Below are 26,343 nucleotides of genomic sequence, written 5' to 3' on the forward strand. Positions count from 1 at the left end.
CAAATCGTGATGTCATGTCTCACCTGAAAAAACTTTTGGATATTCGGAATCTTGGTTAATTGGTTTCAGTTAATCGGAAATGTACTGCATTGTGCACTACCTGCTCTACTTAAGTATCGGTTAATTTGCTCTGTACCCACTGCATGTGACAAAAAGCCATTGAATTCCATAGAGAATGTGGGGAGAATAGCATGGGATTATCAGTGGTCAGCATGGACTCAATGGGCCGAAGGGAATATTTCCATGTTGTATGACCGTTGCTCTCCACACAAGATACAGGATAAAGGGTGCCATTTGGCCCACTGAGTTTTCTCCACCTTTCTATCATGAGTTGATTCATTCTCCGACTCAGCTCTGTTCTCCTTCCTTCTCCCAATAACCCTTGATACCCTGGCTTTTCAGTTACCTATCAATCTCTGCCTAAAAAACACCCATGTTTACATAGAGTTGGATCAAACTTTCCTTGTCTCTGAAATCACATTTTATGTTACAGCCTTTGATTTCTCAAATTCTGGTTTCTTGTGCTCTCCCACTGTCTTTCACCCCATGACTGTACCTGTGCCTTGAGGTGCATGGACTCTTAAGATCTGGAATACTATCACCAGACTGCCTCTCTCTCTCCTAAATGGCTTCATAAAACCACCTCTCTGTCTATATCTGCAATTTGTTGCCTTGATCCTTCCTCGTTGTGTGTTAATCTTTCTTGATAAAGTTCTTCAGAAGCATTCTGAGAGGTTTTTGTTTTTTAAACTTGCTATTTGGATACTGATCCCTGACGTGGTATCTATCACCCACTGCTCAGATTAGAGCAACCAAGTTTTTTAAAAAAAAAATCATCTTATTGGATGTGGACATTGTTTGCAGCTGTCCTAAGAGAACAGGGTAATGAATCACCAAGGCTCGTGCGGTGAAGGACATGCAGTCATTAAGCATGGATATTTCACCACATTCAGCACATTATTCCCTGGCGTTGGAGGTTGAGCAGGGATCTTACTGAGGTCGATAAAAGTCATTAGGGACATAGATAGGGAAAATAGTGACAGTATGTTCACTAGAGTGGGAGAATCTAAGATGAGAGGGCTAACTATTTTGAAGGAGTGGAATTTGGAAAGGGCAGTTCTTCTCTTAGAGCAGAGGTTCTCAACCTTTTTCCCCCATTTGCATACCACCTTAAGTAATCCCTCACTAACCACAGCACCTATGGCATACCACTAACTTAGAGGGTGGTGGGCACATGGAACGAGCTGGCAGACGAAGTGGTGGAAGCAAATATGGAAGCTTAGGAAAACTACGTAGATGGAAGGGGACTGATGGGGTATGGGCCTAATGCAGACAAGTGGGACTAAAGCAGGAGGGCACGTTGCTCAACATGGACAAGCCGAGACTCTGGGCTTTGCTTCTCCACGATTCCAGACAGGCCCTTCGGCTCACTGAATCTGTGTCATTACCACCCATTTTGCACTAAGCACCCTAAGATGTTTTGTTCTCCCCACATTCTCATCAACCCTCCCCCTCAAGATTATCCATCTGCACATGAGGGACTAATTTGCAGCAGCCACTTAACTCACCAACTGGTGTATTTTGGGGATGTGACAGTAAACTGGAGCATTCTAGAAGGGGTGAATAGCCTGTTTACTGAGCTGTAAATGTTCCATGGTTCTATCTGGCTGGAACCTGCATTGAGAACGTGCTGACCCCACGCAGACGGCGGCAGAGATTGGGATTGAACCCAGGATGCTGCCACTGTGAAGCAACAGCTCTATCAACCGTGCCATCTGTTCCAACAACACTGCTGGGGGTGCTCGGTGTGTACCATTGTTGATAAAAATACAAGTCAGAGCGTTGTGAACTGGAGGTAGAGGAGTTCCCTTAAGTTTGCATGAAATTAATGTTGGTAGTCATCCAGTTTTCATGGAATATTAATTTTTTCCCCCATCTCCACAGATGCGACGTGACCCCACCCTGACCAACGTGTGTTTGCCGGCTCTATCTGCTTTTTAATTTCAAGGAATTTCGGACCTCTGCAGAGTTACATTGATGGTTTTGAACACATTGACATTGAGCTGCCAATCCTGATGCTTCAAGGACAGGTTAGGTCGAAATGGGAAAATGGTTACAATAGTACAGCTGAGAATATACTTCCACGCAGCTTTAATTAATGCATAACTTAAGGGCTACATATAACTTGATTGTTTGTCTATGCTTTGCATGAACCAAAATGATAAAATCTTGCCGTCTGAAGCTTCAATTATGAGCTGGCCATTTACTACATGTGCATCACCCTGTGCTCAACCTCGATGATAAACACTATTGATTCAGATCTCTTTGTCAAAGATAGCATGGTTGGGACTGCAAAGTAAAATCGTTCCTCGAAGCCCTTGGCCTCGTATACTGCCTGGTTGAGTTCACACGTAAATTGGAGGAACAAAACCTTGCAGTCTCCAACAAGACGTCATCATTATCGACCTCCAATTTCTGACCACTCCTTCCTCTCCCTCACTTTTCATCCTCCCTCGGACTCCTTTTACATTAAAAAATAGTTTAGACATGCTGCACGGTAACAGGCCCTTTCGTTCCACAAGTCTGTGCCACCCAATTGACCTGCAGCCCCAGTCCATTTTGGAGGGTGGATGGAAACCAGAGCCCCCAGAGGAAACCCACGCAGATATGTGGAGAACATGCAAACTCCTTACATGGTGCGGGATTGGAACCCGGTCGCTGGCGCTGTAACGGCGTTGTGTTAACAGCACTGCTGTTTTCAACCCTTCACTGATAGCTTCCTACCTCCAACTCTCCACCCCTTCCTTTCTTCCTTTCAGCTCCCTCAACCCAATCTCCTCTCAACTCCTTTCTTCCCCCCCCACCCGTCCATACTTGTATCCACCTCTCATCTGCAAGTCTGTGCTCCTCCTCCTCACCCACACCCCACCATATTTGGGCATCTGCCATTTTTTTGGCATCCCAGATGAAGGGCTCAGGCCTGAAACGTTGACTGCCTTTTTGTTTCCATGGATGTCGTGTGACCCGCTGAGTTCTGTCCACACTGTTGCTCCTCTGTCCTTGACTGAGTGTATTGACTGTCTAAATGTAGCTATCTCTTCCCCCGCCCCCCCGCAAGACTCTACTCAAAGTTTATCTGTCCCCTTCCCTGTGAAGCCCTCAAGATTTGGTTTCTTCCATACATAAAAGACACAAAACCTATTTATGGTACGTGAGGTGAAAAGAAAATAAGGCATTTAATGTGCTGTGGCTCCCATTGAGAATGGCTGGCCCAAAGGGAAGAGCAGAAGAGGTTGAAGGATTTAAGAATGTTGGCCGTAGAGAACAAGGATTTGAGAGGAGATCCAAAGAATGGCGAGCAGTTTCAAAAGAGTGAGGAGGGGGCGCGATTTCCTCCAGGACCTGAGTTGGTAACTTGATTTGATCAGTTTTTTGAAGCAGAAGAAGCTGTCTCAATCAAAGTATTTAAGACACAGACTTTGCATAGCAGGGGAATTGAGGGTTGAGGGGAACAAGCGGGTAAGTGGAGCTGAGTCCACAGCCAGATCAGCCATGACGGAGCAGGCTCGATGGGCCAGATGGCTGACTCCTGGTCCTGCTTCTCATCTTATTCAAAATGGAAGACAGAGGAGAATCCATTTGGTGCAGAGACTGAGATGAGAAGTAGCCATGCCCTCTCCTCCACCACATCTCAGTCTTTATTCTCCTCTACACACCCACGATCTCTTGTTTGTTTGCCTGGGCTCCTCCCCCTTTCCCTTCCTCCCTCCTCTCCTCTTTACTCACCCCACCCCATTTTTATACAGATGGCTGTCTTTTATTTCTTCTGTTATTCCTGATGAAAGGCCTAGGCCCGAACCGTGGGTTACGTATCACTTCATGTGGATATGGCCTGCTGAGTTTCTCCAGTACGTCTGGCCAACAAAAGAAGGCCATCCAATCCTTTGAGTCAAAATCGTGGCTGGTCTATTTTACCATCCTTTCCCTGCGCTATCCACACATCTCTTGATTGTTCTGAAATCTATTGAGAGACTAGTCGTGGCCAGAATTAACACGTACTTAAGTAAAGATGTGGAACTCTAATTCACCTATCATCCCAATCACTCCATGGCAGATGTAATATCGCTGGCTCTCCACTCAGCTCTGGATCACCTCGAAAACAGCAATTCATACATATGGTTGCTCTTCATCGACTACAAGTTAGCCTTCAATACCATTATTCCCTCAGTGCTGGTTAAGAAGCTACCAACTCTGCAACTAGATCCTTGACTTTCTCATCGGAAGACCACAGTCAGTACGAATTGGAAACAGCATCTCCTCCTCACTGATTATCAACAAAGGTGCACCCCAAGGATGTGTTCTTAGCCCACTGCTCTACTCATTAAACACCCATGACTGTGTGGCCAGGCACAATTCCAATGCTATCTACAAGTTTTCCAATGATACCACAGTTGATGGCAGAATCACAAACAGCAATGAGGAAGCATCCAGGAGGAAAAAAGATCAACTTGCTGAATGGTGTAATGACAACAACCTTGTGTTCAGCGTCAGCAAAACCAAGGAGATGATGGCGGACTTCAGGGCTCAGTAGTGCAGATGGTCAAGAACTTCAAATTCATGGGAGTCAACATCTCCGAAGATCTGTCCCGGAGCCTCCACATTGATGCAATGACAAAGAAGCCTCGCCAGTGGCTATGCTTTGTGAGGCGCTTGAGAAGGTTCGATATGTCACCGAAAACTCTCGTAAGCTTCTACAGGTGTACCGTGGAGAGCATTCTGAGCTGGTTGCATTACTGCCTAGTATGGAGCCGCTAACTCTCAGGACAAGAATAAGCTCCAGAGGATTGTTAACTCGGCCTGTGACATCACAGGCACCAGACTTCATCAAGAACATTTACATGAGGCGGTGTCTTAAAAAAGCAGCCTCTATCCTGAAAGACCCCCACCACCCAGACCATGCCCTCTTCACTCTGCTACCATCGGAGAAAAGGTACAGGAGCCGAAAGTTGAGCAATCAGCGGCACAAGGACAGCTTCTTCCCCATTGCCATCAGATTCCTGAATGATCAATGAACCTAAGACTCTGCCTTACTTTTCGTGCTCTATTATTGTTGTTTTTTTTTTTAATAGTAATGTGGTAAGATGGTTATAATATGAATGTTTGCACTTTGATGCTGCCACAAAACACCGAATTTCATGACTTGTTCATGTCAATAAATTCTGATTCTGATTTCCCTGTTATCTTCAGTGACTAAAGCTCTTCAGTGTACTCCTAATGGAGTGAAACATCAAAGTCTGCATATGCTGTGATTGTAGTAAAAACACAGAAATGCTGGAGAACTCAGCAAGTCATACAACATCCATAGAATTCCTAATATTCATTATCCTTTGAGTGAAAATCTTTTTTTCTTATTTCAGACGTATTACCTTTATTTTCAAATTCCATCCCTGGACTCCTCTGTAGAAATGTCCTCCCTACATTGAATACGCCAAATGTAATAATTTCCAATTAATTGTTACAATGTGAAACATATTACGAGAGCATCAAAATCGTGACTTCTGAAACTTTCTGAATGAACTCAGTGCTTCCTATAATCATATTAAGGTTGTTTTGTCATCCACAAGATATAGGGGCAGAAGTAGGTTATTTAGCCCATTGAGTCTGAATCATGAGCTGATCTATTCTTCCATTTCCCTGCATACTCCCCATATCCTTTGATACCCTGACTTCAGATACCTATCGATCTCTGCCATAAATACACCCAATGACCTGACCTCCATAGCAGCCCATGGCAGCAAATTCCAGAGGTTCACCACTCTCTGGCTAAAGAAATTCCTCCACATCTGTTTTAAATGGGTGCCCTTCAATCCTGAAGTTGTGCCCTGTTGTACTTGACTCCTCTACCATGGGAAACAACTTTGCCACATCTACTTTGTCCAGGCCTTTCAACATTCGAAATGCATCTGAGGTTCCCCTCATTCTTTTGAACTCCAAGGATTATAAACTAAGAGTCGTCAAACTTTACTTGTATCACTAATCCCTTCATTCCAGGAATCATTCTTGTGAATCTATTCTGAACCTTCTCCAATGCCAGAACATCTTTTCTTAAATAAGGAGCGCAAAACTGTACCCCGTACTCCAAGTGAGGCCTCACCTGCTTTATAATCATGATCTATGATCTCCCTTTGCTCCTTGTGTCTTAACCTGTCTCATGTAGTCATTTGCTTTGCACCTCCGTCATCACCATAGCCCCACCACTGTGATTGAAACCTATAAAGCCTCCACTTTATTCCTAGTTCTGAGGAAGGGTCCTTGACTCTAAAATTTAGGTGCTCTCTTGCTATGGATAAAACCCTTAGAAATAGGAGAGGACTGGTCCATTCGACCCACTGAGTCTGCTCTGTCATTCCATCATGGTTTATTTCCAAACCTTTTCAACCCCATTCTCCTGCCTTCTTCCTGTAACCCTTGATTCCCTTCCTAATCAAGAAGCTGTCTACCTCCATCTTAAATATCCCCAATGACTTGGCCTCCGCAGCCATCTGTGGCAACAATTTCCACAGATTCACTACCATCTGGCTGGCTGAAATCTTTCATCATTTGTTTTGTGAGGGCTGTATAGCTGTGAGATGTGCTGTAATTATGAAAGGCATATCTATGGTAGGAGGTCAAGATCTTTTATTCTCAGGGTGAAAATGTCAAATACTAGAGGGCATAGATTTAAGGAGAGAGAGAGGGGGAGGAATGTTTAAAGGAGATTTCCAAAGCAAATGTTTGACATGGAGAGTGGTAGGTTCCTGGAAGTGGTAGAAGCAGACATTCTGGTTTGTGTTTCACCTGACTTCAGTGAAAAAAGCCTGCTTTCATTTACTCTTCTTCTTTGGCTTGGCTTCGTGGACGAAGATTTATGGAGAGGTACGTCCACGTCTGCTGCAGGCTCTTTGGTGACTGACAAGTCCGATGCGGGACAGGCAGGCACGGTTGCAGCGGTTGCAAGGGAAAATTGGTTGGTTGGGTGTTGGGTTTTTCCTCCTTTGTCTTTTGTCAGTGAGATGGGCTCTATGGTCTTCTTCAAAGGAGGTTGCTGCCCACCGAACTGTGAGGCACCAAGATGCACGGTTGGAAGTGATATCAGCCCACTGGTGGTGGTCAATGTGGCAGGCACCAAGAGATTTCTTTAAGCAGTCTATACCCCTCATAATACCCCCATCTACTTTCATTCTTCGACACTCCAGGAAATAAAATCCTAACCCCTTTAACCTTTCCCTGTAACTTAGTTGCTGAAATCACAGCCACACCCAAGCAAATTTTCTCTGCCCTCTTTCCATTTTATTGATATAGGACTTATGTGAACATTATTGATTGTTTTTATTCTCTCCGTATTGCACAGTTGGTTTGTTTACATTCATTATCTCTTTACTTGTGTACAATTTCTTTTGCACTACCAGTAAATGATAATTCTGCCTTTCCCACGGATAAAGGATGTCATTTATGTACTCTGACAATAAATCTGAAATCTTTCCTGTAGTTAGGTGACCAAAACTGCACACACAATACTTCAAATTTCACCTTCCCATTGTCTTGTACCACTTTGCCATATCATCCCAACTCCTATAATTTATACTTTGATTTATGAAGGCCAATATGCCAAAACCTCTCTTTACAACCCTATCTATGCCTGTGATGCCACTTTCTGGGAACTATACATAAGGGCTGTTAAGCAATTGTTGGGATGCTTAGCTTTTTGTACTCATTATTAACACTTGTGCATTGTCCATTTAAAGGTTACATGAGCAATTGGATGAATAGTGGAAAGTTCAACATCAAATATTGTGGCTGTTAGCCAGACATGAGTGCTGAAGAAGCAACTTGGAGACACCTCCTGATCTCATCTCTGATCATCGTGAGTGGAAGCTGGAGCAGAGACTCGAAGAAAAATGGCTGCAAACTGGAGTAGAACAGAGGAAGAAGGTAAATGTGGGCATCCTGCTGCATCTGAGTGACTAGCTCCCTCAGTCCCGCTCCATGGAAGTGTTTGTGTAGGTGTTAGTGTTGGGAAAAAAACCTTTAAGTAATCAACTACTGGTAGAGGTGTGAGAGAGGGCTGCTGGGTGAGAGGTGTGGGAGGGGGGGCTGCTGGGTGAGAGGTGCGGGAGGGGGTGCTGCTGGGTGAGAGGTGCGGGAGGGGGGGCTGCTGGGTGAGAGGTGCGGGAGGGGGCTGCTGGGTGAGAGGTGTGGGAGTGGAGTGCTGGGTGAGAGGTGCGGGAGTGGAGTGCTGGGTGAGAGGTGCGGGAGTGGAGTGCTGGGTGAGAGGTGCGGGAGTGGAGTGCTGGGTGAGAGGTGCGGGAGTGGAGTGCTGGGTGAGAGGTGCGGGAGGGGGGCTGCTGGGTGAGAGGTGCGGGAGGGGGACTCCTGGGAGAGGTGTGTGGGGGGGCGGGTGGGCTGCAGCAGCCCTTTGAGTGAAGCTGTTCCCACAGCACTATTGAGTGGGAAGTTCCATGATTATGTATGTAGTGCTGATGATGAAATGGCAGAACATTTCCAAATCAGGAGAATGTGGGATGCAGGATGCAGAGGAAATATCCAGTAGGGTTGTGTTACCGAGTCATTGGGAGTACTTAAAGAGGATGACTTTTTTGTAAAGATCAGGACATTGAAGGACATGGGGATCTGGCACAGAGGAGTTGAACCCTGGGGCAATCCATCTACAGTCAGGGTGAATGGTGGGCAAGGTTTGAAGGATCTACTCCTGCTCCTATTTTCTTATAGTCTTACTGATTAATATCTAATGAAATTATAAAGTTCTACAGCACAGAATGGCCCTTCAGCCCAACTCATCCATGCCAGCCAAGCTGTCCACCTGAGCTTGTCCCATTTAAATTTAAATTTTAAATTAAATTCAGACTTACAATGCTGGTATGTTTTGGAGGGAGAGAGGAAACTGGAGAACCTTGAGGAAACTCACGCAGACATGGGGAGAATGTACAAACTCCTCAAAGACAGCACTAGATTTGAACCCCGGTTGCTGTCCCTCAACCTTTCTTATCAATGTACCTGTGGATGATAAGTTGTTAACATTAGTCTGCATTTGGTGTGGCAAACAAGTCTTGGTGACATAACATTTGCTGTCTTACCAGTTGGATGTGGGAAACTGATCTTTGTGCAAGCATCGTCAACATGAGAGTTGTCCTCGGGAGCTGGGAAATCGAACATTTCCAAAATACAAATCAATTGACTTAAAGAGCCAGTGCAAACACGATGGGTCAATTAAACCACCTTTCTGTGCATAACAGAATGGGGATGATTGTCCTGAGGTTATATTATGTGCTATATATACACTTCATTAATTTTGCTTACATTTTGTTTTAGACAATATGGTGACAGGCTATTTCGGCCCACAGGTCTGTACTGGCCAATTTACACCCAATTAACCTATACTCCTGGTATGTTTTGAAGGGTGAGAGGAAACTGGAGCCACTGGGAAAACATAAAAACTCTGTGCAGTCAGTGTGTGATTCAAATCCTGGTCCTGATTGCTAGCGCTGTGAAGACATTGCGCTAACTGCTATGCCAACCATGCCGCCCAATTAAGACACTTACTTGAATTAAATCTGATTTTATTAAAGGCCTTCACTTTTTCTGGTGTAACAGTTGCTAGTGTTACTTAGCACTACTCAGTGATGTCACTGGCATTGCTGATAATGGTATTTATTTGCCGAGACATGTTTGCCCTTGAGAAGGTCGTGAGCAACCTAAGACCACATACTTCCTTCTGGTAAAGTTACTCCCACCGAGCCATTGGGGAGGGTTTTCCTGGATGTGAACCCAATGGCAATGGAGAAGTTGCAAACCATTCCTGAAGCAGGAAGTTGTGAATCTCAGAGGGAAATCTGGAGTTGATGGTATTCCCATCTACTTGCTTCTCTGGGTGGTAGACATTGATGGCTTGGGAGGTTGTTAAAGGTTTTGGCAGGTTATTACAGTATGTTACCCTGGTGTGCTGCTGGCTATCAAATGAGCAGCCATGTCCTTTGTGGTGTTGAGCTGCATGCATCGAGAACATCGATCTATCAAGATGCAAGATTCCTTCATTGTCATGTAACGAAAGCAGTGTAATGCAACACGAAATTGCCTTTAGTCTGCCGTAAGGAAGACAAATTTGCCATTAGCAGAAATTGGCAGGTGCCTCTTACAGCTAGAGAAAGAGAAGCAAAAGAGAGTCCCCTTAGAAACATCGTAGAACAAAAAAAAAAGCCTCACAAAATAAAAACGCTGAAGGAACCAGTTAATGTTTGGGGGCAGGGACCCTTCCTCAGATCTGAGGGGATATTGGAGGGGTTTACAGTTTGTAATAGTGGAGGGGGAGAGTGAGGTCTAAGACTGGAGACTGTATGGAGTAGGTTAAGACATCATTCATCCAGGCAAGTGCAGAGTCTTGTTCACACTCCTGAACCATGGCTTTTCGATGGTGGAAAGGATTTGTTGCATCAGGATGGCCATGAAATACCTAGGTTCTGATGAGCCATTGTAACGACGATATTTTGTTCGGCTGATCCCAAGTTTATGGTTTATGGTGAGACCCAGAACATTGGTGCTGGGACCGTCAGCGATTAAAAGCTTTTTGATTGTCATTAGGAACTGATTAATCCTCTCTTGTTAGAGATAGTCATTGCTTGATGTTACTTTCCATTTCTCAATAAAAGCTCATAGATTAATTGAGTTACCCAACACAGCTCCAGGCCTCTTGGTTCAACTCATCTATGCTGAACAAGATGTTCATCCCATTTGCTCCTAACCTTCCAAATCAGTGGTTCCCAACCAGTGGGCTATGGGCCACTGGTGGGTCATGGCATGTTTCTATGTTTGTTCTTTTGTTCTTTAAAAATGTTAAATGAAATGGTTTAAATTAGATAAAGATGTGTTTCTTACAGAGTTGCCTTTGACTTGAAGATATTGCTCAGTCAGGTGGGCCTGAGACCGAAAAAGGTTGAGAACTACTGCAGTGTAAAACTTGCCTGCCCACACACTTGTCCAAAGTTTTTTTTTTAACCATTGTAATTGTACCCGCATCTAGCAGCTCCTTCCAAGTATCCCCCACTCTCTGTGTGGAAAAACATGCCTCTCAGATTCCCTTTAAATCTTTGTGAAACATGGGTCTGCAGACGCTGAGATAGTAATTAAAAAATGCACAAAAACACTGGAGGAATTTGGCCCATATTGCTGCGTTCACAGGAGGTAAAGATACATTACCGATGTTACGGGTCTGAGCCCTTTAAATCTTTCCCCTCTCACCTTAAACCTATGCCCTCCAATTTTCGATTTCCCCTAGCCTGGGAAAAAGACTGCCACCGTTCACCTTTTATCTGTGCAAATCATGATTTTACAAAAAGATAAGATCACCCTTCAGCCCCTGTCACTCCAGAGAAAACAGCCCCAGCCTATCCAATCTCTCCTTGTAGCTCTAACCCCGGCCACATCCTTGTGAATGTTTACTGAATTCCCATTGCTTAATCATATCCCTCCCATAATAGTGACCAGAGCTGCACACAATGGTAACGTGACGTCCTAATTCGTGCACTCAGAGACCCGACCAATGATGCCACACGTCTTCTTCATAGAACATAGAAATCTGAAGTGCAGTATAAGCCCTTTGGCCCCACAATGTGGTGCTGACTTAAAACCTCCTCTAACAACTGACTAGAATTTACCTACTGCATAACCCTTGATTTTTCTGAGTTCTGCATACCTATCCAAGAGTCTTGGGGAACTTTGTACTTGTCTTCCCAGGTCCTTTGTTCAGTAACACTCCCTGGGGCCCTTCCATTCAAAGTGTATACCCTGGCTTGGTTTAATTTTCAGAAATGTGTTGCTGTGCACTTGACTGAGTTAAGTTCCTTTCTACTATCCCTTTGCCTGCTTTCCCAGTTCATCTCGGATCCTGGTGCAACCTGAGACTGCTTTCTCCACTGTCTGCTGTGCCACTTTGAGGAGTTGTGAGTGTAATTGAATCTTGGCAAACATGCCCACTTATAATCCTATGATAGAAGGAAGATCGTGGATGAAGCAGCGGAAGATGAACTGGCCCCAGGTACTGCCTCCAGTACAATCTGGGTGGCATTTAGTGTTTTGCTGACAAATGGAGAGCAAAATTCATGAATCACAAGTAATGACCCACTAACAAAAATGTGAAGGTCGAACCACTTCCCTCTGACAATACAGAATAAGCTTGGAACACAGCACAGTACAGGCCCTTCAACCATCGATGTTGCACTGACCCATTTATTCCTACAAAGAAAAGTACTAAACCCTCCCTATCTCGTAACCCTCTGTTTTTCTTACATCCAACGTGCCTGTCTGAGTCTCTTAAATGACCCTAATGTTCCAGCCTCCACCGCCACCCCTGGCAAGGCATTCCAGGCACCTACAACCCTCTGTGTAAAATAAATAAATGTACCCCTGATGTCTCCCCTAAACTTCCCTCCCTTCACTTTGTTCATATGTCCTCTGATGTTTGCTATTCCTGGCCTGGGAAAAAGGTTCTGCCTGTCCACCCTGTCTCTGCCTCTCAGAATCTTGTAAATCGCTATTAAGTCTCCTCTTGTCCTTCTTCATGCCAAAGAGAAAAGTTCCAGCTCTATTAACCTTGCCTCATAAGACTTATTTTCCAATCAAGCTAAAATCCTGATAAATCTCCTCTGCACCTTCTCCATAACTTCCACATCCTTCCTATAATGAGGTGATCAGAACTGAACATAGTGGTCTCACCAAAGATTTGTAGAGTTGTAACATGACCTCTTGACTCTTGAACTCATTCCCCCATTAATGAAGCCCAATATCCCATTGAGCTTCTTAACTGAACTTGAGGGGCCGAATGCCCTTATCCAGTCCCTCTATTCCTTTGTACTTTAATCTTTCCGCATGGCAGCGATTTCAGTGTTCTGGACTCTGGTAGTTGTCGGTAATGGTCACGAATTGGGGAAGCCCAGTAGCCCAAGCATTCTTGAATTCCTTTTGCCAGATGTTAAAGCCTGGGCGAGGTAGTCCAGTCATCTTTCTGACTCTTTGGGATTGGTGCATGGATACACAAAGCTTCTCTGCGTTGAAGTCCAAAATTAATTGCCTTGGAACTGATTTTGATAAGTACACATTGTACTTTGCACATCATCTGTTTAACGATGTAGTTCATACCCTCCACCACCTTGCTCCCCTGAGGCCCTTGTAACTTTTCTGTGCAAAAATCATCCTTTGGTTTAGTACTAAATGAATTAATCTGTTGAAAGGGATGGACAATGAATGTATTCTTTTGGAAGAGCATGACTTTCATGGCTACTCTTTGAACATTTATTCTCTAAGCGAGTCTAGCCAAACACCCCAATCCTAGCATGCACCAGGCCTTGTTGTAGAAGGCCATAAGACATAGGTGCAGAAACAGGCTATTCAGCCCATAGATTCTTCCTCACTATTTAATAAATGGGCTGATCCTTTTTCCCACTCAGCCCCACTGCCTGGCCTTTGCCCCATAACCCTTGATGCCCTGGCTAATCAAGAACCTATCAATCTCTGCCTTAAATGCACCCAAACACTTGGCTGCCACAATTGGCTGTGGCAACAAATTCCACAGGTTCACTACTGTCTGGCTAAAGAAATTCCTCCGCATCTCTGTTTTAAGTGGACGCCGTCCATTCATGAGGTTCTGCCGTCTTATTCTAGACTCTCACCACGGGAAACAACCTTTCCATATCAACTTTGAAACATTTCAAATGTTGAAAGGCATGGACAATGAAATCATTCTCCTAAATTCCAAATAGTGCAGGCCAAGAGCCACCAAACATTCCTCAAAAGATAATCCTTTCATTCCTGGAGTCAACCTTGTGAACATCCTCATCCATGTTTTCCCTTCAGAGCAGTACCTCAAAGCTCTCCATCTTTGTAACTTCCAGAAGCTTGACGACATTGGAGAGAAAACAAAATGCAGGATCCATGAGAAAGGAAACTCAACACTTCAGGTCTGAACCCTTCGGTACTTTAGGTAGCAGAGAAGATAGGATAGGGCAGTAGATGAAACAAAGGCAGTTTCTCTGATGGGGTGAAATAAACGTTGAAGACCTCTTTCCAACAAATTTAGGAACAGAATCAAGCTATTCATCCCATCCAGTGCTCTGCTGCTGTTAGTGTAATGGTTAGCGTGACACTCTTCCAGTGCCAGCAATCGGGACTGGGGTTTGGATCCCGTGCTGTCTAAGGAGTTTGTACATTCTCCCAGTGTCTGTATGGATTTCTTCTGGGTGCTTCAGTTTCCTCCCACCCTTCAAAACGTAGAGGTTGTAGGTTTATTTGTGTGTAATTGAGTGGCCCGAATCAACTTCTACCTTGCTGTACATTTAAATCACAGTTGATATATTTGTTCCTCTCAACCCTGCCTTCTCCCCATAACATTTGATACATGTACTAATCAAGAAGCTATCGACCTCTGGTTTAAATCTACCCAATGACGGCCTCTGCAGCCGTCTGTGGCAACGAGGTCCACAGTTTTCACGCTGGAGAAAAAAAACTCATTTTAGGTTTATTATACTTCCCCCAGTTTCTGTCATGAGCAGCTATCTTGGGCCTAAAGTTGGGAATTCCCTCTCAGCACCTCCCTTAAAACCTTTATCTTTTCTTTTGACCAGCTCTCCCCAAGTTGGGTCGGTGACCTCGTGAGATGTGTGCTGGGTCGCTCTGTGACATTGAAGTTGTGACACAAATGCAAGTTGCAGATATTTTCCACTTCAGGTCTTTGGAGACGTGGTGCTGGAGTAGGGTCATTATAAAACTCATTGTGCAGCCTTTGATGCAGAGCCAGCTATTAGCCAACAGCTGAAAAAGCTTTGTCACAGTGAGTTTACTCTTCATATTTGTTTTTCAATGGATGCTTGAATATGTTGCATGGTTGTTAGCCTACATCAGAATGCATCAGTTTTTGATCTATGATTGTTAAGATAAGGATATCTTCTCATGTGGAACAAAATCCTAATGACTGAGCTCATTGTATACACTAGGCCCTAATCACTGTGATTGTGAGACAAATCTTGCTGCGTTTTTTTAGATTTCTTTATTTTTAACTTAGAATCTTGTTTTGTCAGAGTTTTAAAACTGTATCATCACAACTTGCACCAGCCATTCTCAATGGGGGCCACAGTGCATTTAAAGGGTGCCTACGGACTGAAATCACAAAATGTGTTTTGTGTAGTTGGTGGGAGAGAAGTTCGGAAGAAACCAACTAAACTCGACTGCTTCACTGGGAAGGGGCCCCATAAACTTTGACCAGGGTCCTAAGTGGGCCACAGCCAAAAAATACGGTTGAGAATGGGTGGTTTATACCAAACTTCAAGTTCCAAGTTTAAGATCCTCCGACTTTGCATATACAACCTGACCACAATGCATGCACATACAGACCAGACAATCGCATATTATATATGGATACATTATATATTATTATGGTCCTGTGGATTGGAGGTCAATCCATAGAACCATAAGAGTGGCAGAGGATCACTGGAGTCTCCCTCCCCTCCATCGACATAATCTGCTGGGATTGTTGTCTGAAGAGGGTGAGCAAAATCACAGCATCTTTCAGCTGCTCTCATTGGGGAAGGGATACAGGAGCATCAGAGCCAGCACCACCAGGCTGAGGAACAGCTTCTTCATTTGTACCAAACAATATTTATTTATATTTATAGATATATTACTTGTCCTGCTTATGTATTATTTTTCTTTATGTTTGTTATGTCTGGTTGTGTGTCTAGATGCGTTTCCCCAAGGACCGGAGAACACTATTTTGACAGGTTGTACTTGTACAATCAGATGACAGTAAACTTGACTTGATTTTGGGATCATTTACTCAGTTGTAGGATACTGTTCGTCAATCTCACAGCCTCCAAGAAGAAGCTATTCCCCAGCCTGGCAATCCTGATTTTGATGCTTCTCCACCTCCTTCCTGATGGTAGTGGGACAAAAATACAGTGTGATGGATGGATGGGCTCCTCAATAATTCTGTGTGCCTGATTTGAGCAATGCTCCCAGTCATGCACTCTGACTGCCCCGCTCTATAAGAGCAATGCATTCCAAATCCTATTTATTAGAGGGTAACATGTAGGTGGAGCAGTTGTGCATCAATAATTTTGATCCTGTCCCCTACTGCTCTGTGTGAGTTTTTGCTCGTTCACCCTGTAACCACTAGTTTTTTTCCTCCCGGGTGCTCTGCTTTTCATTTTCATCCCAAGGATGTGTTGGCTACTAGGTTACCCCTTTCAATTATGCCTGGCATACTCAGGTGGCATATGAACTGAGGGTAGGGGTGGGTTAGGAAGGTGAGGAAAAGAAAGTTACGGAGAAATGAGTGTCGTCAAGTTTATGGTCATCTGATTGTTCAAGTACAACCTGACGAAACAGTGTTCTCCTGTCCTCAGTACAAAAACACACAGACACACAACCAGACATAACACGCATACAGAGAAATAATACACACGCAGGACAAGTATTATATCTATATAAATGTGATAGTACAGATCTATCACCAATGTATATAGTGTATATAGTTACAGTATCTAGACTGTGCTTACAGCGATTGGCTGAGAGCTTTAGCCACGCCTACTGTCTGGGCCTTAAAGGGTTGTGTCCCTAGCCAGGTCGGACTGGTCGGCCACCTGTGAAGAGCTCCTGTCTTTTGCTAATAAAAGCCTTGGTTTGGATCAACAAGTCTTTCGACGAGCTCTACAATAAATAAATATTGTTTTGTACAAATGAGAGCGTCGGATGTTCAGTGTGAGCAGCTCCTTTGGGCGTTCAGCAATCTGACTGCCTGAGGAAAGAAACTGTTCCTTACCTTGGTGCTGATACTGCTGTATCTCTTCCCCGTCGGGAGCAGTTGAAAGATGTTCTGTGTGCAGGGGAGAAGGGGTCCTCAATGATTTTGTGTGCCCTCTTCAAACAGCTATCTCAGTTGATCACGTTGATGGGGGGAGGGAGATGTTGGGGGGGGTGGGGAGGTGTTCAGCTTTGTGGTAGTCTTGGAGTGAACAGCGTGGAATAACTCATCCACGCCGACCAAGTTGGGATTGGGTGGGGTAGTCCCATTTGCCTGCATTTGGTCTATATCATTCTGAAGTCTTCCTAACCACAAGTTTGTCCAAATGTCTTTTGAAGTTTGAAATTATGCCTGCTTCTTCTGTTTCCTATGGCAGCATATTCCAGATATAGACCACCATAGATCTGTCTAGAATCTATCCCCTCTCTTAGCGCTCAAATTCAAGGACCATCTACCCTGGGGGATACAAAATACTGTGAGCATTCACTTTATCCGTGCCCCTCATGATTTTATACGTATCTATTAAGTCACCCCTCAGGGAATAATGACCCAGCCTCTCCCTATAGCTCAAGCGCACTAGCCCTGCTACATCCTGCTGAATCTCTTGTGCTCCCCTTCCAATTTAATGGTGTTCCTCTCAGAGCTGGGTGACCAGAACTGCACACAGCACTCGAAGTGTAGTCTCATTAATGCCTCGTTCAACTGAATCACGAGGCCCCAAATTTGTACTCAGTGCCTGCACAATGAAGGCCAGCATACCAAACACCTTCACCCCCTTGTTCAGTTTAGTTGCAACTTGAAGGAAACTATGCACCTGTGCACTTGGTTCCACAACATTGTCCACTTGATGGACCAAATGGCCACCTTCTACATTATATAAAAATAATATTCATTAGATTAAAATATTTTATCCGGGGAGCATTGATGTTGAAGAGTGAGGACACACTCTTTACAGATAGACTTTGGAATGTGAAACCTTCTGCTTGTTGATGTAGTGGAGGCAGTTTTGATTGCAGCTCTCAAGAGGGAATTGGATAAGCATATAATGGAGAAAAGTTTACACTGCTCAGGAGGATTGTGGAACTAGAATATTGCTCCGAAGGAGAAGAGGAACATTTACGATGAGCTGAAAGCCTCCTTCTGCGCTGAACCATTTTACACAGTCCTCCAATGCCCTCAGTCCTTTACTGATGCAGCTGGGTATTTCCTGTAAACAGTGTCTAGGCTTTTGTAGGTTTGGTGCCTTTCCTTTGCTTTTCTATCAGAGTGAAGGGAAATGACAAGGTATAGGCCTGGGCCTTTAGTATTTCTGAAAGGTGTGAAGATCAGGACGTCAGCCAAGCAGAATTAGGACCTTGAGACTTGGACTTCGGTGGGGGATAGGGGATGGGTATATGGTAAGGATTATGATCTGGGGGCTATTCATTCATGGTGAAAGAAAATTGAAAATTCTCAAATGCAAAAGGGCCTTGGGAGTCCTCTTCCACAATACCCTGAAGGTAAACTTGTAGGCTGATTCTGTGCTTTAGAAGGCAAATGCAATTCATTGAGAGCAGTGGTTTTCAAACATTTTCTTTCTTCTCACCTACCACCTTAAGTAATCCCTATGCCATCGGTGCTCTGTGATTAGTAAGGGATCACTTAAAGTGGTATATGAGTGGGGGAAAAAAAATGGTTGAGAACCACTGCTCTAGACCAAAATGTTACTGAAGTATTTTGCTTGAGAAAAATTGTCGTTGGCCCATTTCCTTTGGAATTATGAAACCATGCACATTACGAGTCAATTAGGTACAATTAGAACAGTGGTTTTCAAACTTTTTCTTTCTGTTCACATACCACCTTAAGTTATCCCTTATTAATCACAGAGCACCTATGGCATAGAGATTACTTAAAGTGGTATGCGAGTGGCAAGAAAAAAATTGAAAACCATAAAGGAATGGAATATGAGAGCAGGGATGTGATGTTGAGACTTTATAAGGCATTGTTGATACCTCAGTATTGTGATGTTTTGGACTCCTCATTAAAGAAAGGATTTTTTGACATTAGGGAGGGTTCAGAGGAGGTTAACAAGGATGATTCTGAGAATGAATGGGTTATCGTATGAGGAATGTCTGACAGCTTTTGGCCTGTACTCATTAAAATTTGGGAGAATGAGGTGGGGGGATCTAATTGAAACATTTCAAATGTTGAAAGGCATGGATAGAGTAGATGTAGAAAGGTGGTTTCCCATGGTGGGAGAGACTAGGACAAGAGGGCACAACTTCAGGATTGAACAGAGATGTGGACAAGTTTATTTTGGAGAGTGTGTGGTATTTGTTGCCCAGGTTGTTGTGGAGGCCAAGTCATTGGGTGTATTTAAGGCAGAGATTGATAGGTTCTTGATTAGCCAGGGCATGAAAGGTTTTGGGGAGAAGGCTGGGTAGTGGGGCTGAGTGGGGAAATGGATCACCTCATGATTGAATGGTGGGGCAGACTTGATGGGCTAAATAGTCTATTACTGCTCCTATGTCTTTAGGAAGAAATGTGATGTCAAAGGGAGCTGGAAAGAGGAATATTTTAAATTAAAGGGCATTACCAGTCATGGGCTGCTCAAGGCAGTGAACTTAAAAATACAAGATGAGAATTGTCCTTGAGAAGATGTGGTGAGCCACTATGGTCTTTCCACTGACATTCTCCCACAGTGCTGTCACGATTTCGACCCAGCCACCATAAAGGACTGGTGATGAGATTTGAGTTTTACAGTGCAGAGACATTTCCTTAAGCCCAACTTGCCGATGCTGACCAAGTTTCTCTTTAAGCTACAAACTGGAAGAACTGGGACAAAAAGAATGGTCAATGTTTTGGGCCAGAACCCTTCACCAACAATGTTGTTTGCCTGAATTTGGTGCATATCCCTCTATACCATACCTCTCAATGTGGTATATTTCCAAGTTTGGAGACGGATGTTATAAAGGAGATGAATGGTCTTCTGGCAGCATGCTAAGGCTCAGAGCACGTAAACGTTTTTGAATTCACTCAAGGGACATGGGCTTCATAGGCTGAGCCAGCATTTACTTGTTCATCTCCAATTTTCCTTGAGAACATGTGGGGATGAACTGCCTTGAGCTCCAAGATAGAATTTTTTATGCTCATTGTTTTGTTAGAAATTTTGGACAATCTCTGATAATTCCAAATGATAATTGAGAAGAAACTTCTTTAAGAGAGCTGTTAGAATTTGGATGTCGTGATCACTGGGAATGTGTCAAACGTGAACGATACAAGTGTCTTTAAGGGCAAGTTGGATGAGAAGTAATGGGATTTGCTGTAAATGAGAAGACTTTGGAGGTTTTATAAATAAAAAGGAATGCCAACAATAACAATGACTATTTATATAGTACCTCTAACTGAGCCAAATATCCCATGGTTCATTGCAGGAGTATTATTTAACTAACCTTGTACTGAGAAACATTTGGAGGAGCCTGAACAAAAAGTTGATCAGGGAACTGGTTTCAAAAGAGTGTGGAGAGTATTTGCAGGGAGAATCCATAAGATGTGAGGGTGTGCAAATATTAGAAAAGTGGGGACCGACTTGGGTCTATTCTGCGGAGTGATCTTGTGGAAGTCTTCACATTTCTGTTGGGTTTTAATAAGGGTGGGTGCTGAGAAAATGTTTCTACTTGGGGAATGAGTATGGAGCTCGCAATGCTACAATAATTTTGTGTGGCTTATTAAGTTACTGTATTATTGAATTTATACTTTGTATTGATACAAATGATAAATAAAATTTTCAAAAAAAGAAATTCAGAAGAATGAGAGGGATCTTGTAGAAAAATATAAGACTATGTAAAGGATAGATAAGATAGAGGCAAGAAAGTTGCTTCCATTTGGTAGGTGACTCCGAGACTCTCATATTCATAAAACAATATTTATTTATGCGTATAGATGAACACTTGTCCTGTATTATTAGTCTATGTGTGTTATGTCTGGTTGTGTGTCAGAGGACAGGAGGACACGGTTTTATTGGGTTGTACTTGTGCAATTGGATGAGAATAAACTTGACTTGAGGTGAGACCAAGGCTAGGGGGTGTAACAATGATGGGGGGGAGGGGTTGGGGAATAAATCTGTGATAGGAGATGAGGAGGAACTGGTTTTCTCTGAGAGTAGTGGAACTGGAATTCTCTGCCCAAGGAAGCAGTGGAAGCTGCCTTATTCATTATATTTAAGAGATTTAGATCGATTTTTGCATGGGGGAAGTTAGGGGTCATGGAGAAGAGGCAGATCATCCATGATTTTATTGAATTGCGGACCAGGCTCGATGGGTCAGGTGGCCAACCACTGCTCCTATTTCTGATGTTCTTGAGGTGCATTTGAAGGACGAACTTGTGAAAGAGAAAGGTAAATGTAGAGAGATTTAGATGCAAGTCAGGACGAGGCTCAAGAGGGCTAGAAACTGGCAGGGCTGTTTGGTTCTGTGCTGCATCTACAGTGTAAGAGAAGATGATAGAGGATGAAGGAGGAACTTGAAAAGCTCAATATTTTGGCAGCTGAAGGCACGGCAGCAGTGCAATTAGGTTTGTGGGCAATTAAGTGTCCAGAGGTTGGCATGTGTCTTAAGAGTTGGAGGAGATTAACATCCCGCTCTGCTTGGCTGAATGGCTTGTTGAAGTCCTCCAAGTTCTACATTGGAAGCGTTTCTGGAGAGGGAATGAGAAACTCATCAACAAACACAAAATGAAGAGTCCTTTCCAAAGCCGCCCTTAAGACCTTTTGACGTGTATTTCTCTTGTATGTTCCCAGACATTCCCCATGTATTTATAGTTTGTCTTCCTGTGTTTACAGACTGGCAGGTGACCACACCTTCGCTTAGTAATACACGGAAGCAATAAAATGTCTTGGCTCAGTGTTAGATTGGTGCCTTGATTATTTCTTTCTATTCTCTTGCTCCTTTTCTTGAAGGTCTCATTTGCCCGTCTTATCTAATTATTTTGGATGCTTTTATATCCCACAGCCCAAGAATAGAATCACAGGAAGTTTACAACACAGAGTGGTGGGGGCACTGTTGCCAAGTTACCAGACAAGTGATCCAGAGCCTGGACTAATGATCCAGAGACATGAGTTCAATTCGCACCACAGCGGATGTGGAAATTAAATTCCTAGCCATAGCTGTATAGAGCATGGAAACATTAAATAGTTTGGATATGACAGTTAGCTACAAAATGGAGTCATAAGAGTTTTACTGCAGGCAAACAAGCCCTTTAGCAAACCTATCCATGCCTACTCAAGTTAATATTTAAATTTTGGTCCGGTAACAAGCCCTTCCTGCCCAATTAACCTACCACCCTGTAAGTTTTGAAAGGTGGGAGGAAAATGGAGCTCCTGGAGGAAACTGACTCGGGGAGAACATGCAAACTCCTTACTGACAGCGTGGGATTCAAACCCGTGTTGCTGGCAATGTAATAGTGTTGTGCTAATCACCTGGATTTGGTCTGTATCCCATAGCTTTGTAAATATGGTAGTTGGAAGGACGGATCTAAGGCAGATGAATGGCTCACCTCCTGACTTCCTGAGGCCTTTCATGGTCTACAAGTCAGAGGTGTGATGGAATGGTGGGATGGTTGGAGCTCCGGCATCACTGAAGGAGCTCAGTGCTGTCTCGAAAGCGTACCTGGCATGTTTGATGCCACACCCAGCTCCAGGTAGCAGTCATTTCCTCCACTGGGTGTGTGCATGGGTAATGCACCTACAAAGTGCACAGCTGATCCCCTCCAAGCCACTCACTGTTCTACCTTAGAATAGAACACATCTTTATGTTTCTTGTGAAGCAGGGTTGACAGAGCTAGGGCTTTTCCAACCACAGACGCTTGTTGTGAGCTTGAGATTAGCTGCCTGAAAGGGCAGTGGAAACAGATTCAATACAGAATTGGAAATATTACTTGGAGAGAAAGTAACTCCAGAGGGGGCATTGGGAACTATAAAGAGGAGAAAGAGGAAGAAGCAACACACACATCAATGGTCTCCTTTACTGCTGTACGATTTCATAGACATGACCGGTCTAATACAATCATGGACCCATGAGATGAGCAGTCAGCCTCGTGAGCTGAATCTATCATATGTACAATCATGACATACAGAATACATGGCTAATGGCAGGACTCGTAACAAGTAGAAGAGCAGGGAGATTTTCAGGTCCAGATCCATGGATTCCTTAAGGTCGGCGAGCAAGTTATTGGTTAGTTAAGAAGGCTTATGGTGTGTTTGCTTTCATAAGTTAGAGAATTGAGTTCAAGAGCTGTGAGGTAATGTTGCAGCTCTATAAAACTCTGGTTGGACACAGTTGGAGCATTGTGTTCAGTTCTAGTCACTTTATTCCAGGAGGAATGTAGATGCTTTAGAGAGAGATTGAAGAACACGTCACATGAACCAAGGTTGACAGAGCTTGAAGGAATGAAGGGCGAGAGATGAATTAATAGAAGTTACAAGTTTATGAGCATTAGATAGGATGGGCAGCCAGCACCTTCTCCTGAGGCAACAATAGCAAATACCAAAGACACCTGTTGAAAGTGAGTGGAGAAAAGTTCAGGGGAGACATAAGATATTGAGTGTTGGGTGCCTGAAATGCATTGCCAGGGATGGTGGTGGAGGCTGGTACAATGGTGACATTCAAAAGTCTTCAATGGGCACCTATATGCAAGAAAATGAGAGGGTTATGAACGTGAGATAGGGAAGGATTAGATTGTTGTGGAGTAGGTTTACATAAGTTGGCATAACATCATGGGCTGAAGGGCCTGCACTGCACTCTATTATCATGTTCTATATCACTGGTCCATGGTAATCCCTCATGGATCTGAGTTCTGGAACTCACTGTCCTGTGCCCCCTTTCTCTAGGTGGACCCCAGTGGTTTGTAGCTCAGTTTCAAGATTATTGTTGCATATACGCAGGATGCAGTGATGGAAGTCGTTTTGCAAACAAGCCAGTTAGACAGCTCATACAGAGTGCAGCAAGTAAGATCCAGAACTGCAGTTACTGTGTAGGATTGCCAGAGTGAAAACAACATTTAAGAGAGTAGAATTGGTCAGTAGAGTGGAGGGATGGAGGAGTAGAGAGGGTGTAGAACATGAAAGATGATCGGGCAAAAAGCTCGTAAAATACTTCCATGCTCCCTGCACTTTATTAGGGTCAATAAGGATGGACAATAATTGCTGGCCTTGCCCAGATGCCCAAAAAAATACCAAAATGGAACAAAAAGCATGTAGGAAATTAGAAAATGACACTAGTTATGAAATTGGGTTCTCTTGTGAGCCTTCTGGAATGTTCCTGCTGATTCATTGTTCTTTTCTTCATTCAAATTTGAAGACCTGTACACCCATTTGATAGTAGGCCTTCGACACGGTGAAAGGTTCTGACTTGGAGTCAGTTATTTCACCCTGATGAAATAGCACAGAAAGGTGGGGGGGGGGGGCACGGTTCGTGTAGTGGTTAGCACCAAGCAATTACAGCAGCAGCGACCAGGGTTCGAATCCTGCGTTGTTTGCAAGGAGTTCTCCCTGTGTCTGCGCTTGTCCCTCCAGGTGCTCTGGTTTCCTCTCACCCTTCAAAACACATACCTGATTGTATGTCATTTGGGTGAAATTGGGCAGCATGGGGGCTCGTGGGCTGAAAGGGCCCGTTACCATGTTTTCTCTCTGAAATGTAAAAAAAAAGTTAGAGATCCTTCAGCCCATCTTATTCCTGCTGACCAATTGTTTACCTGAAGTCGTCCCATTTGTCTGCCCTCTAAGCCTTTCCTATCCATGTACCTATCTAAATTTGGTACAATTATACCCACCTCTACCACTTGAGCACATCGTTCCATATCCCTACCACCCTCTTAATGAGAAAAAGGTGCCTTTTAAATCTTTCCCCTCTCACCTTAAATCTGTATCCCCTACCCTGAGAAAAGATCATGACTATTTACTTTATCTGTGCCCCACATCTATAAGATTCCTCTCCCCAACCCCCCACCACCGCCGACATAGCCTCCTGCACTCCAGAGAGAAAAGTTCCAGCCTATCTAGCCTCTCATAATTACAGTTCCTGTAACATTTTCATGCACTCTTTCCATCTTAATGACTTCTTGCTGAATATTTCCCAGTAATCTGTGTTTTGGTTTCGAGTTTACTGCCATACACATTGCATAATGAACAAATGCACCAAAATTCTTGCTGCAGCTGAACAGAAACTTTGTTTATATATATATATAAAAAAAACACCATCTACAATAAAAATTGTGTTTAAAAAGAGACAATAAATGCAAAAGGTAGCTCAAGGTTACTGTGGTGCACTGTTAGCCAGAATCAGACACACACAAAGATAAAAAAGACTGTACAACAGGCATTAATCCACAAAGGCTTCCACACAGCCAGGCTGGCTGTGGCTGCAGCAACTCTGAGTGAGACCTCGGGAGGCTGGCGCAGGCTTATATCCCGGAGGGTGATTGACACCCGACCGGGTGGTGCTTGATCCATTCAGGCCGACTGACTGAGAGCCGGTCAGGTGTTGTCCTGTCCCCTTACACTCCTACAGGTACAGGCCGGTGGTGTACCACCGCAGTTATTATTATCTGACTGTACATATACACCCTGATGAAATAGCATTTTTGCGCGCACACACACACACACACACACACACACACACACACACACACACACACACACACACACACACACACACACACACACTATAATCACATATATTAAAATATATATATTAAATAAATATATATGAATGTATTTATGTATATATTTGTGTGTGTGTATAATCAATCAATCTCTCAGCCTGCAGGAAAGAAGCTTTTTCCCAGCCTGGTAGTCCTGATTTTGATCATACTGAACCACCTCCTTGATGGCAGTGGGTCAGATATACTGTGTGCTGGATGGGAAGGGCCCTCAATAATTCTTTGAGCCCTATTTAAGCAATGCTCCCAGTGTATGTCATCAATAGAGGCCCCAGTAAATATTCATAGTTATTCTAATGCAAAACAAAAAGTGACTGCAATAATGCAGCAGTCCTTTTGTGGTGTCAGAGCAGTCCCTGATTAAGGGGAGGTTCAAGTCCCTGGGAGCTGTTGGAAAGAGACTGTCCTTGAAACAAGAGGTTCAACAGTCAGGTTGAAGTAACCTGAGAGGCAGTGAGGACGATTTTTATTCATGTATGGAAAGCCATTACAGTTTGTATCTCGCCTGAAAGTTTTAATTGAAATTACCCAAAAGATATTGGATAATGGAAAAGCTGTTTTTTTTTTTTTGTTGTTGTTGTTAGTATCTTCACCCCTGCTCAAACAGTCACACTGTGAGGGAGTTAGTACATTCTGAATAGAGGGTCTGTGAAGGTCAAGAGCTTTAGTGTTTCACTGACTAACAGTTTTTCATCAGTGTTAACCAGACAATTTGTTTAGTTCATTGTCAACATGTGGGAATCATATGTGCGGCTTCACTTAATTGCCTATCTCCTGTTGACCTTGAAAATAAAAAAGAAAAGAAA

The 26,343-nt window shown here is 43.7% G+C and overlaps 1 protein-coding gene and 1 long non-coding RNA gene across 5 annotated transcripts in view; both read left to right on the top strand.

Annotated features, from left to right (window-relative positions):
* Positions 1 to 26,343, top strand: part of adcy5 (adenylate cyclase 5) — a 390,458-nt gene that overhangs the window by 24,862 nt on the left and 339,253 nt on the right. The gene's annotated exons all lie outside the window — the stretch shown is intronic.
* The window catches only part of LOC138761879 (uncharacterized), a 170,533-nt gene that overhangs the window by 2,794 nt on the left and 141,396 nt on the right, over positions 1 to 26,343 (top strand). Inside the window, exons 3-5 of the long non-coding RNA XR_011356558.1 lie at positions 1,945 to 2,090; positions 7,785 to 7,971; positions 14,670 to 14,875. This is a non-coding gene — a long non-coding RNA (uncharacterized lncRNA). The remainder of the gene's footprint in view (positions 1 to 1,944; positions 2,091 to 7,784; positions 7,972 to 14,669; positions 14,876 to 26,343) is intronic.

The sequence above is a fragment of the Narcine bancroftii genome, chromosome 4, assembly GCF_036971445.1.
Source record: "Narcine bancroftii isolate sNarBan1 chromosome 4, sNarBan1.hap1, whole genome shotgun sequence".
Taxonomy (NCBI): Eukaryota; Metazoa; Chordata; class Chondrichthyes; order Torpediniformes; family Narcinidae; genus Narcine; species Narcine bancroftii.